The 12615-nt window shown below is 42.2% G+C and overlaps 1 protein-coding gene and 1 long non-coding RNA gene across 2 annotated transcripts in view; one reads left to right on the top strand and one right to left on the bottom strand.

The window, feature by feature from the left end:
- The window catches only part of LOC308495516, a 232239-nt gene that overhangs the window by 47533 nt on the left and 172091 nt on the right, over positions 1 to 12615 (top strand). Inside the window, exon 2 of the long non-coding RNA XR_013992995.1 lies at positions 6161 to 6285. This is a non-coding gene — a long non-coding RNA (uncharacterized lncRNA). The remainder of the gene's footprint in view (positions 1 to 6160; positions 6286 to 12615) is intronic.
- Positions 1 to 12615, bottom strand: part of ADGRG2 (adhesion G protein-coupled receptor G2) — a gene marked incomplete at its 5' end in the record, with an annotated part of 62687 nt that overhangs the window by 42412 nt on the left and 7660 nt on the right. The window lies entirely within an intron of this gene.

Below are 12615 nucleotides of genomic sequence, written 5' to 3'. Positions count from 1 at the left end.
GCAGAGCTGGTCTCTTCTATCGTGGAACCTACAGGGCTTCCAGCAGTGATCTACATTGATGAAGGGAGGGAATCTGGTAAATAGAAGTTAGAGATTTTAAAACTGTTTTTGCCTACTTTTTTTCTTTTCGCCTTCTTTTCTCTTTTTCTAGGGGCCTGATTGCTCAGTGACTAACATTTTATTCCCTTTTTCTGCCTCTCATTGTGGTGTTCCATCACTCCTCCTGGTTCAACACAGAGCTGTCCCCATAGGCCTTACATTTTCTTGAGTATCAGTTTCTGTTTCTCTTGGGCTCTGTCCTAACTCACTTCCCATTTGTTACAACCAAAGAGGTGGTCGTCATTTCCAGTGAGTCATATATTTGAGTTCCATGCCACTCTTAGAAGACAAAACATTTCCATTGTTAAAAAGATTCATAAACAAAGAAAGGAAAAACAGTTAAATTTTTCAGATTTTCCTTTGGAAACCTACAAAGAGCAAATTTTAAAGCATTATTCATTTACTGAAGTCTTGATTTAAGTCAATAAATAAAATTATTGTGATGTGTCTATAAAATTTACTCAGTATGGCTCCCTAGTGGTTTTTTAAAACAAAGTCCATATATTCCAATTAAAATGAGCAGGAGTTTGGCCTGCATACGCTTAGAATGGGAGCCAAACCGAGGAACTGGAAACTCAAGAAACTGGCCCCATCGATGGAGCCTCTTTCCCTACACTGCATCCCTGGCACTTGCTTTCAAAGTTATTGCCACCACCTCTCAAACTCCAATCCCACGCGGCCAAGTGTGGTTGAAGCACTGCCATGTGAATGCCTTACTGTCATTGCCTCTCCAACTCCATATATCTAAGAACTCATCCCTCATCACTCCACATCATTTCCATACCTGATCAGTTCCTGAATTTGACGGCATTGCTGGTAACACCAGCCAGATCGTTTAAGCTGGACACTTCAGTGTATTAGTTTCCTGTTGCTGCTGTAACAAATTACCGTGAACTTAGTGGTGGAAGACCACACAAATGTGTTATGTCCGAGTTCTGTTGATAGGCTGCATTCCTTTCTGGAGGCTCCAGAGGAGAATCTGTGTTCTGCTTTGGGGGGTACGGGGTGGGGGCGGGAGGAGGGGTTTGGCAGAATTCAGTTCCTTGTGGTTGTAGGACCGAGATCCTCATTTTCTTGCTGGTTGTAAACTGAAGGGTGTTCCCAAATTCTAGAGGCCACCCACATATCTTGGCCCATACCCCATTCCTCCGCCTTCAAAACTAGCAACAGTGGGTTGGAGTGGGGAGCCTTCTCATGCGGCATCCCTCTGACTCACTTGTCTGCCTTCCTCTTCCACTTTTAAGAACTCTCGTGATTACATTGGGCCCACACAGAGGCAATTTATGATAATCTCCCCATTTCACAGTCCTTAACTTTAATCACATCTGCAAAGTCCCTTTTGCCATGGAAGATAACGTAGTTACAGGTTCCAGGCATTGGGATATGGACATCGTTGGGGAATCATTATTTCCTACGATACTCAGAAATCCAGTTTTTGTTACATTGTGAGGAAATGAATTGGAAGGAACCACTCTTTAGGAAGAAAAAAATCCCACAGGAGTTAAGTGAAGGGTCCTGAAACCCGGAGTCAGTTTCAGCAACAGAGCTGAGTCTACAACTCAAATGTTCACTCTCTCACCATTGCTCCTGACTTCTCCATTCCCCACTCCCCACCTCACATCCAGTCAACCATCGTATGCATTCTCACTGTAATATGGGGCTGTTGAAAGGATTAAAGAGAGACTATGTATGTGTAATAATAGCGAAAAGTGATTCCTGTGATCCAGGCTTGATGTACTAAGGGCATCGTACACATTTTGTTATTTAAGCAGCCAACAATTCTATGAGACATGTGAATTTATTAGCATCTGTCCTTTTTAGTGCTTGAGAAACTGAGGCTGGGAAAGATTTATTGAGTTGTTCAAGGCCTCACCAGCAATTCATAGTAGAGCTCGGATTTGAATCCAGGCAATCTGACTTCAGAGCCTACCCTCTGAGCCTCTATCCTACCCTGCTTCCAATGACAAACTCTGCAGACCATAAACTAGTATATCAATGTAGGGTATTGTTATTAATATTCTCTAATTTCGCTCTTCTTTCCCTTCTTCCCATGCCCACTGCCCCCTTCTAAGCCCTTATATGTGAGTGAAATATTAGAACACTGGAATCTTTAAATTGGAAGGGATCTTGATGTTCTTTGCCTCTAACTTCTCCCCCAATGCAGTAAGCCATCGACCAAATGCACACCACTGACTCACAATCCCAATTCAGTTCCCAAACAAGTTCTATCTTGCCTACACAATGGGAATCACAGTGAAGTTTTTGAAAGTTTGAAATATTAATCAACATTTACAAATCAGGAGATTTCCTGATAAAATTTCCTGATAAAATTTCAAATTTTCACCCTTCTGAAATCAGAAGTGTTAGAAAAATGAGCTCTTTATGTCAGCTCTCTGGCCCTCTAAAGCATGCCCTAGCTGCAGAAACTGATGGGGATGGCTCTCTCCTCTTTATATTTTAAAGTTTATTCACTGACTACACCATTCACGTGGCATTTAGACGTATACTGTTGGGTACTGTTATTTAACTTTTCCACTGTATGTCTTATTTTCCCAACTAGATGCTAAGCTGCTTGATACTTTATTTATTTATTTTTATTTATTTATTTTTTTTATAGTTTTATTTTATTTTATTTTTACATCCCTCACACCGTGAACCCCCCTCCCCCCATCCACCACCACCCCGACCTCACACGGAGCCATCACATTATACACATAAAATTATAGTTGGCATTCATTAATGTCCAGCCTCTGGTGTACAATGCCATGACCAGGCATCCACAGCATCCCTGAGGTGGTCTCCCAAACAGGACACATGTCCATCGGACACCCAACGAAATCCCCAAACACTATTAAATAAGTTCCCCAAAGTAATTCTCAAAAAACCCTGAGGCCATCCTGTGGTCACCAGCCGCCCCCCAATCCCTTCACCCTTCCCCCCCATCCCTAACCCCCTCCCCCCCGCCCATCTAACAACTCTCGGTTTTTTGATACTTTGTTTATTATCTTACGGGACTCTACTCCAGTGCCTTGTATCTGGTAGATGTTCAAAAATATTTTTGGATTGACTGATGACATCGTCAATGAGTCTCTGTCAGTCAGGAACCCATGACAAGTAGTTCAAGAGAAGGAATTTAATCCAAATATTGCAAGGGGTCCAGTCCCTGTGATACAAAGCAGACCAGCAGAAAGATAGGGAAAGGATCTGAGAGCCACGAAGCAGAGTCCATGAAGGAAAGACTTGAGAATACTTCTTAGATGGCTATTAATCAGAATCTGAGGTTTGGAGTAGTAGTTATAACCATCAGTCACGGTAGATATATTGCCTAACAGATCTTACAAATGTGAGCTAAAAGGGCCTTTCAAGTACAGACCGCACGCAACATAAAACCATTCATCAGTGATCTCACTAATGTACCCCTTATTGACTCTCCTTCTTTTCCTAATGCCCTCTCCCTGTTCCTTCACTCCGGATTCCTGGGATCACCTCCCAAACAAACTACCTGCACCCAAGTCATGCAAAGTCATGTCTGGGTATTTCTGAAGTTTTTATTTTTCTCCCCACTATTTGATACTGTGGGGGGTGGTGTAAGACTTAAAATGTGAGCAGGCTGGTTGTCTTAAACCTGTGACCCTGGTAATAGTAATGAATATTTATTTCCAACACATTCACCTTCAAGTTGGATGGGAAAGATAAAGGCTTTTTCTTCTAGGAGTGGATCTAAAGAGGATATGACTAGTCCCCTTGCGTGAATATTTTGCACCCAACTGAAACTTGTAATCTGGTAGCAGTCCTTCTCTGGATTGAATTGCTGTTCCATAGAGAGATGATTCAAAACAAGGCATGACACCTAAGCACTCTTATATGGGAACCCCAAACAAAACTATTGTTTTGTTATTATATTGGCCCTTTAGTGCTTGAGACAACAGGCACTCTTCCAAGACTATTGTTAGATTTTACTACATAACCAACAAAATGAATGAAAACATTTCTACTTTGGCACAGCCGAAATATGTTTACTTCAGCTGTGACCATCTCACGTCATACTGCTCAATAAATATTCTGATATAACGTTTTTATTAACTGATTAATAATGATATCATTAAAGAAAACTTCAGCTCCTAGATGATGGAACTTCCCAAAGTGCAAACAATCGGCAATTCTAGGTGGGCCTTGGCCAACATGGGAAGAGTGTCAGATGTGTTATCCTCCAGCCCCTGGTTCTTGCTCTTCTCCCACCCTCACACAGTACCACCCACCTGTCCCCTTGTCCTTTACCCCCTCAGAACTGATCTTGGCTCTCTCAGGGGTTTATGGACCATCCCTTCCCCAAGGGTCTAGGAGATGCATTTGGGAGTGTCCCTAAAGTCTCTGAAATAGAATGCAAATTTCTGTGTATGTTCATATGCATTTTTTTCTGGAAAGAGTAAAGTCCCAAAAGAGAGTCTGTTTTTAACTAATAAGCATTTATATAGCATTACTATGACCAGGCACTTCACAAATACGAACTCATTTGGTCCTGATAACAACCATACAAGCCAGGCAAGTTACCTTCACTGTACAGACAGGGGCAGAAACTGAGGCACAGGGAGGTCAGGGAATGTGCCCAGGATCACAAGTAAAAGGGCAGAACTAGGATCTGAGTGTAGGCTCTCCATCCCAATACTCCCCTGAGCTGCTGCTTATCTTGGGCTGTGGTCTAAAAAATTGAAGAGCCACCAACCTACTGGCTGTCCACCATGCTCTGCCAGGAGGGATGTGTACTTTGGGAAGGATGAGAACCTTGAAATGAACTATTTCTGACAGGTGGGGATATTGAGGCCTCATCCCCGCTTCCCGGGGCTCCTGAAGTTAGACAATTAGACTGGAATCTAGGCTGCTGGTCATGGCCAGTGCAGGTAACGGAGTATTTTGGTTGTGTTTTCCATTTAAAAATGCTAGCCACGATTTGTGTGCATTCTACTTCTGAAGGCTGGTAGCTTCTGGAGCTATTCAGTGTGATATGTGAATGTTGCTTAGTGCTTCGGGGGCGGGCTGGAGGAAGGCAGACTGACCTTTATTGAATACTTACTACACTGGTGTTCTATCCATGCTTCTCCATGGAATCGCCCCACATTCCCGTGAAACCTGAGGCCCTCTACCCACACCTAATCTCCCCCCCAACCCCCGCCTCCCCTCACTCAGCCACACTGGCCTCCCTGCTGTTCCGCCAACACCCCGGGCATAGTCCCATCTCAGGGCCTTTGCACGTGCTCCTCCCTCTGCCTAGAACAGTTTTCCTCCAGAGAGCCCCTTGGTTTGTCCTGGCGCTTCCTTTGAATGTCACCTTCTCTAAGAGGCTGATCCAGACCACTCTATTTAAAGTTACAACACTTTTGCCCTTAGCCTGACCCTTTCCACCCCCTTATTCACAGCAGTCCTTGCCATCTGATGAGTGTATGTGTAATTATGTATGTGTGAACACACATGCTCAAACACAGCCCTAAGAGTGGATGTCTCCTGACACTTGGTGCCCTAGACTCCTCGCTTGCCTCACCCTGGTCCCTGTCGTCTGTGATAGATAAGATTATTTTTTACCTCCACACACTGATTTTCACCCCCGTGGGAGCTGTATTACCCCCGTGAGAGAATGCATGCTCTAGGGTTACCTCTGTTTCCTGATGAAGAGATACAGTTTAGGGAAAGCAGCTTGTGCTTGGGGGCCCCGCCTCCCCAGTCACCACTAGTGTCTAGGCTGATTCCGCTGGTAGTTGACAAGTTCTTTCACACCAAAGCACCTGTAATTTCTGGGTTAGCCAGAGTTTCTTGTAGAGTTTTAAGTGCAGAAGCACCTGGAAATGTGGGGGTGGGGGCACTAGTGGTTAGGGTACGGAGTTTCCAGTCTACCTGTGCCACTCTCTGCCAGCTCATAATCGAGCAATGACCCCTTGGCATCTCAGTTTAGGTTCTCTGGGGGCAAAGAGCCTAGAGAAAGACTTGGATGTCAAATGGATTCCTCATTCTCCCCTCTCCCCAGCTCCTGGCACAGAACTATATGTATATTTGTATTTTTTTTATATAGCTATGAAATAAACGAGGACCGTGATCTGAAGTGGGAAGGCCAAAGAGCAGGCTAGACACGATGAGGACTTGAACCCCTGCTTGGGAAGCTGGCATGAAAAGAGAGGTTCAACAGACACTTCTAAGGTAAGAGGGGATTTGGGGAGTCACTGGGATGTCAGGGCGAGGGAGAAGCAGAAGTCAGCCTGCCAATGGTTAACCTACCAAACGCCAACTATCTATGTGATATCGCCCTGAATCCCGCAAGTGACCTAGGAAGGTTAACCTACACTGTGAAACCCAGGCAGCCTAGTTCCAAATCCATCACTTTTTAAACATTTCGTACAACTCTTGTGATCTACCACTATGTAACTGTGGATCATTTACATAACCCACCTGGCACTTCAGTTTCAAATCTGGAAAATAGGAATGAAGATCATACTTCACAAGTACTACTGTGGCCAGTATTGAGAAGAATACACAGTAAATACTGCACATGTCAGCAATTAATGCAATGATGCTCTCTCGTTATATTTTCCTCATTTTCCTAGTGACTTTTCTAAAAATGATTTCTCTTTTCTATCAAACAAGACTTCCACTTCAGTTTCTTTTCTCTTTATATTGTTTGTTTCAAATTGCCCTTGGGATTTTCAAAATGCCCCTGGGATCACTTTGGAAACATGTCAGGAAAGAGGCAGAAGTCAAAGGGTTTCAGAAATGGTGACCATAACTTATGTTTCCTAAGTTCTTAGACAAAGTCAAAACTCAGTAAAGTTTCAAGGAAAAATTGGTAGGCACAGCTAATCATGGTGTGATTAGGTCTCCTTAGGGTTCATAGTCTGGCTCCTGAAAATTAACATTAATTTCTTTTCTGATTATAATAATAATGTGGGCTTATGTGGATAAAATTCTAAACAACAGAAAAGTGTAAAGAAAAACTTAAAATGATAATGTTGGCTGGTTGTAAGGATCTGCAAAATATCTTTGAGCCAGTTGCAGAACAGAAACAATTAAATACAATCTTGGGAGATGTTAGTATCATGTTTTATTTAGAAGTGTTAACAGATATAAAACTGAGTTCATGAGCTTTCTAGTATGTATGATGCCTTTGTAATGTAGCATCACAGCTAGGCTGAGCTATGTTTCCCAGAATTCCCTTTTCTGTATGTTTTCCAATAGTGCAGAACACAAGAGAGCTTCTTGTGGGAGATTTGGGCGGAAGTGGAGCAGCAGCCATTTTGTAGCTCCCACACATTGGTGATTAGCAGCTGTCTAACCTCATTAATATGAGGGAGCTGCCAGCTGGCAACTGCTCCACCTTCCTCTGGATCTTCCTTTGGCTTTTCCGACACCTGAGCCAGGTATGTATTTAATTTTTGTTGAAGGGCTCAGCTTCTGCAGGACATCCACACCAAGCTCATAGGCAACAAGAACTAATGTGGATTTCAGTCTGTTTTGTGACTACAACTCGTGCTTGTGCATTTCAGCTTGTTCTTGCTCTCTCCCATCTTATACGCGTCCTCTTCCCTACTTGCCTGCCCATCATAGATGTCAAGTTCTAGCCTCAGATGTGAATACAACAGCTTTATAGAGACTGCTTAACCAGCTTCTACAGGTGTATAAAGTGAAATACCTGTGACAGATTCCTTAGTGTGTGTATGCACACGCACACTCGTGTGTGTGTATTCTTAGTGATTCCCCTTCTCTGATTGAACCCTGACTTATACGAGTATGTAGTTTGAAATAGAAAAGTTCTAAAGCAATTAGAACAAATAGTCTATAGCTGCACTGTTCAGTATAATAGCCACTAGCCACAAGTGGCTACTTAAATTTAAATTAATTAAAGTTAAATAAAATTTAAAATTCAGTTCCTCAGTCACTTTTCATGTGCTCAATAGCACATGTGGTTGGTGGCTACTGTATTGGGCAGTACAACTATCGAACACTTCCATTATCACAAAAATTTGTATTAGACTATGCTGGTCTCTAGTGATAATGGCTAGTATTTACTGAGTTCTTACAATGTGTCAGATGCATTGCAGGCATCTGTTTTACATGCATTAACTCATTTAATCTGCATATAACTCTATGAGAGAGGTACTGCTACTTCACAGATAAGGAAACGGAAGCACAGTGATTAAATACCTTGTTACAGTCAGAGTTACATGCCATGCTGTAAGGGTCCCAGTGGCCTGGGTTGGCACAAAAGAGGTGGGTGGCTCTGGTTCTTGCCCTCAAATGACTCTCTCCTGATTTGACAATGAGCATCTCAGTAGTGACCATATGGACTCTTTCTGAGATTGTATGAATCTGGGTTCTTATGTGATCTCAAGAAACGATGCATATCCCACCCCAACCCACCTTTCAACAGCAGAATGAGATGTACCAACAACCTTGGTGAGAAGGATCATAGTCAGATGTATTAGTTAAGGAAAGGCAAGTTGCTGCAATAAATAAACCCTGAAATCTCAGGGGTTTGAAAAAATAGGATTTTATTTTCCACATGCAAAGTCCAATCAACACCCTAGAGTAGAGTGCAGGGTGGGGAAGAAAGAGGGGCATCTGCTCCATGTAGTCATTCAGGGACCCAGGTTGACAGAGGCACAGCCATCTTCAACATGAAGATTCCAAGTTTGCTCTGGGAGAGTAACATTCATCAGGCAAACAGGGAAAGGGAGAAAGCGAGGGGAATCGTGAGATTTCTAATGGCTAGGCCTGGAAGTGGCAAACATTGCTTCTGTCCATATGCATTGGCCAGAACTCAGTCATATGGCCACTTCTAATTGTAAGGGAGGTTGCTAGGTAGGTATGTGCTGAGGAAAGGAAAAATAAAAGTTTGGTGAGCAGCCAGCCAGTCTTTATCACATCAGATTTAATTTGCTGTGGAGTAATTAATACCCACGTGGGACAAAATTAATGCTAAAATCACTCTCCAGCCACCATTTTCTCTTTTGTTCTTTGTCATGATATTGACAAGGTCAAAAGTCAGAGAATCAGTATGAATTGGAGCAGCAAAAGTCCTGTGCCACTTTGAGGCTAAATAGGAACGCCCCCTTCTTTGTGACTCACCTCCCCAGCTTTGCTCACAGCTAACGTCCATATCATGGTGTTTTCATGACCCTGGAGAGTAGGACTCCTACGTGATGAGCGAGTTCTGTAAACAGCTGTAATATTGTAAATCTAGAAAACTGGCAGAGAGGTAGTCACCTTGACACTATTTCATTATTTCAAAAATTGTCTATTTACCCACAATAAGCAGCATAAGAAAATTAGAGTGTGATGTTTGCTTTGCTTGAAATTATATCTATACTGGTTTTCTACTGCTGATCACAAACACTGGAAATAGTTAGATATGTCTTTGCTCAACACATAAATGGGAGGAAATTTTTACTTAAATAAGTCCTTTGAAAGATAATATCTTTTAGGACTTGGAGTTCACCAGAAGAAAAGAATTACAAAATGGGCCATAGGTAGGGAAAAGACTAGATACCAAACTAGTTCAACCCCCTCAGTCTACATGTGAGGAAACAAGCTCAAAAACATGAAGAGATTTGCCCAGAGTTTGTTCATTTATTACAGTTTTTGATGGCCTACTGTATACTGGGCACTGGGTTATAGCAGGGAATAAAACAAAGCCCCTGGCCTCAAATAGAGTTTACAGTCTAGTGATATTACGCAACTCACTTGAAAGTTTTAAAATTCTTTGAAAATATCCTATAACTGAAAATTCTGTACTAATTCAAACTCATTCCCTCCTGCCTATACACCAAAACCCAGAATTTGTTCGACTTTACTATGAATCCAAATCAGTGTAATAACAAATCATATTTTCTATTAGGAGCAAGGCAAAAAAGGGTATATAGTTGAAACACAACATAGCTATGTCTTCACTTCTTGTTTATTCAATTAATCAGGTAATTATAAGCAATTCTAATTTTATTCACCAAAGCAAGACCATTGCCCATTTTATATTTTTGATTTCTTTCTTCTTGAAATTAACAAAATTCTACACTATATGAAATACTATAGCAATAAGAGGGTAACTTTTACTTTACGCTGTGTGCATCCCTGAAAGGAAAGAAGAGGAAAGGATATAGGTCAAACAGGGCACCGATGTTAAAAAACTAACACAGTTGCCACAGACATCATTACAAAAACATCCTCAATTTATCTTGATTTTTTACAGCACTGTGATCTTATGAACCCAAGACTTTTTGGCAAAATCAATGTGTTTCTCGTTATTTGCTTAAAGTAAAGATGTACCCACATCAAGGTACATTTCAACAGTGTGTTCTCTTGGAAAATCAACTTACTCCCTAATAGGTTAAATCAGCGGAGATACTGCTTTTATTCCCCAGGTCTCTCTTAATCTTTACCCAGTCCTTTGGGGGTATGAATCCATCTCGGGATGAATGAATATGGCAAAGTTTCTGTCAGAGTCATGTAAAAGCCATTTTCAACTGCTTCAGGGACTAAACACTGAGGAAGTAGTTAAGGACACAAGCTCTAGAATCCTACCACCTCCACTTTCCAGCTGAGTGAACTTGGAAGTGACTCAAACCGTCCAAGCCTCAGTTCCCTCATCTAGAAAATGAGCTATTAACACCTGATTGTAGCTATTGTCATGATTCACTAAAGTAACATGAAGTATTTATAACAATGTGACACATAGTAAACCTTTACAAAGTTAACTCTTATATGTAGGATACTTTCAGGGGCAAGTCACAGAACACCCAAGTAAAAGCGCCATAAACATTAAGGACATTCATTTAGCCCACTTAACAAGAAATTCAAAAGCAGACAGTTCTAAGGTTGGTCCTGACAGCAACGAGGACCCAGGTCCTTTCAATCCTTCTGTTCTTTCATCCTCAGAGTGCTGTTAATTCAGGGACTCAACATTTTCAAAAACTCAGGTTATCCCCATTTTCCACTCGGACTTGCCAGCTCCTCTCAAAGATGGCTACCATTGTTTCAGGCATCAAATCCAGACCTAAACACATCCAGATACAGCACTATCCAATAGAACTTTCTGCAGTGATGGAAATAGTCTATATCTGCACTGTCCAGTATGGCAAGCACTAGCCCCATGGGACTGTTGAGCGCTTGAAATGTAGATAATGTGAGCGAGGAACCGAAGTTTTAATTTCATTTAATTTTAATTAATTTTAATTTACATAGCCCCATGTGCCTCCTGGCTATCGTCTTGGACAGTGTGGATCCAGAGGAAGGAGAGGAGCTGCTTTTCTTTAAGTCTCGTCTTAAGAATGGAGAAATTTTTCCTAGAAGTCCCCCAGCAGATTTTCCCTTTTGTCTTATTGGTCAAAAGTGGGTCATGTGCCCACTCTTAAATCAAACACTGGCAAGGAATAGCATTTCCTCAGTTCACTTAGAATTATCAGGATTTACTTCTGTGTTGTGTGGAAAGGGGTGAGCACCCTTGATGAAGCCAGGGCTTATCCAGCAAGACAAAAGCAAGGAATGGCTGTCATATAAATGACCAGTAGTATGTGCTGCACCACACCATCTAGATCAGGGGTCTGTAAACTACAGTGCAGCCCACCAACTGCGTTTGTAAATAAAGTTTTATTGGGGCAAAGCCTTTCCTATTCACTTACATGTTGCCTATGGCTGCTTTCAAGCTACTCTAGCAGAGTTGAGTAGTTGCCACAGAGACCATATGGTCCACAAAGCCAAACATTTATTATCTGGCTCTTTACAGAAAAGTTTTGCCAACCCCTGATCTAGAAGGACATTCTTTATGGTTAAAGTCACCATTGTTGAAGACCTTGGCGAAAAGCAAGCACTTCGCGCATGCTGGTGTAGAGGAGAAAGTTCTGGAGAGCAGCTTTCAGGACCTTGACACTCCTTCTTGCTGGGTAACCTAGAAAGTTACTCCATTGTTTTGAGCTTCCGTCTTCTCATCAGCAAAGTGGAGATACTATGGACATCTCCGCCTACCTCAGGGGGCCACGGTGAGACACATACGCCAAGGTGCTTGGGAAACCATGCAATCTAAGTCATGTCCAGCTGAGCTGCTGCTGTGCTGCTAAAGTGCAGTACTACAAGCCGTTGCTACTGGGTCCCACCAAGTGACACTGGGACTTTTCCACGAAGAGCCAGGCAAAGATAGCACTGGTGACTGGGAGATTTACCAGCCAGCAAAAGCCACTTCTGGAGTTTTCATCAGTTTAGAAATAAACAGATTCCTTGGCTTCATTGGAATTTTAGGAGCCTCCGAAATTGCCTCACCTAAAAAAATGCTGTTTGAAAAACTATGACAAAGTTTAAGTTGTTTCCCGTTTCACATTAGGAACTTTGACTAGGAGAACAGCCTTAAAATGGGACTGCAAAGATGAGGGCTTCTCAGTTTGCAGCAGACCCCAAGGATCCCTGGGATCCCAGGACAATGAATTAAGAACCTGAAGACGGTCCCTACTGGGGAATTGAACTCACAGAATGTCAAAGTGTGAGGACATC

The sequence above is a fragment of the Rhinolophus hipposideros genome (assembly GCF_964194185.1).
Source record: "Rhinolophus hipposideros genome assembly, chromosome: X".
NCBI classification, from domain to species: Eukaryota; Metazoa; Chordata; class Mammalia; order Chiroptera; family Rhinolophidae; genus Rhinolophus; species Rhinolophus hipposideros.
Note: the sequence above shows the minus strand (reverse complement) of the source record. Positions and strands in the feature narration are given on the sequence as shown.